The sequence below is a fragment of the Halyomorpha halys genome, unplaced genomic scaffold (genome assembly GCF_000696795.3).
Source record: "Halyomorpha halys isolate HHAL.00 unplaced genomic scaffold, Hhal_1.1 Scaffold150.1, whole genome shotgun sequence".
Classification (NCBI taxonomy): Eukaryota; Metazoa; Arthropoda; class Insecta; order Hemiptera; family Pentatomidae; genus Halyomorpha; species Halyomorpha halys.
In genome coordinates this window covers 634,477-635,844 of record NW_027113424.1, presented here as the reverse complement: position 1 = coordinate 635,844, position 1,368 = coordinate 634,477, and positions in this window count along the sequence as shown.

Genomic DNA, 1,368 nt, shown 5'->3' with positions numbered 1-1,368 from the left:
ACCAATGGCTTACTTCATAAGAGTGCTAACTATATTCCACTAAATTTATGAAAATTAAAATTAAAAGTTCTCCCTTCTAGGAAAATTACAACTTTTGAATATTTTTTTTGACTCCGCAGATTTATAATGTCAATATAATGGTTTAGAGAACCATATATTGAGTTTTTCTTAAAGTTAGTAAAAATGTGAAGTAAGCCATATGAAGTATGCTCTAATGTGAAGTAAGCCATCGATATTTCTGCAGCAAGTTTAAGTTTAACTTTTTAATTTATCAACAATAATATTTTACGTTTACCAATAAATCCTATTTAATTAGAAGTCTAATTGGATATACTAAATTAAAGCAACAACTAACAATATAAATTTAAAGCAGAAGAGCTAAGAAGCTGTTATAAAGATAAATGATGAATCCTATTACAAGGGACGGTGAGAAGGATATTAGGCAGGAGGAAATCCTCTTATAAATAAATGAGAAGGAACCCGGCTGTATGCTGGCCACCTTGTACCCGGCCAATATTAGCCAATTATTATCCTTCATAGATTGTTTAAATAAAATGCTAAAAGTTCTACTAAAATTAGCATTCCCCTGAGGAAGGAGTAGTAAACAGCCTATTCATCAAGGACGTAAATAAATAATCAAGTTGCCAATGCTATTTCCAACTGTTGCAGGGCTGGGATTTTTCACCAACCTAAGGTATTTATTGATTATTTGAAGAGCGTTCTGTTTGTGCCGGTTCAAACTTCGATGTGCGAAGGCCATTGTTCACGCCATAGAATTTTCATTTTTTAAATAAGGATTATTTTTTTCTATAAAATCTGAGGAATATTATTTGATTTAGAAAACCTTTTTTTTTTTCATAACCCCTATTTCTGAATTTCATTTATGGTTTTTAGCATGAATATATATTCTATATTCTATATCCTGCACTGTTTCCTTCTTCTGTAGAGGCCTACATTTTAGTTTTTAGAGTTTTTGACTTGTTTTGTTGTAGTGGGCGTTCTTCGAATTTTATAATGTGCTGGGGCCACACATTGGTTTTGAAATTTAAACTAAACCTAAAAAAAAAAAAACTTATTCCCTAAATTCGTTGTTGCTGCTGGCACGTCGTTTCTGAGTTTTTATCAGATTCGTTACCAACGCACCAGAGGGGGCCCTGGTGTAAGGGTCCTGAACAGTGGATTTCTTTGGTGCTGTAGAGAGTCGAAAAACTTTATGTGCCTGTGTTAGATGAACCCAGGCACAGTGGGTAGTTCGAAGCTCGTGTAGATGATTTGTCTACATGAAAATCATTTACATCATTTAATCGACGGTCAGAATTGATAAATGAAATTTAGTTTTCGAGTTTAAATAATAAGGAGAATAAAATA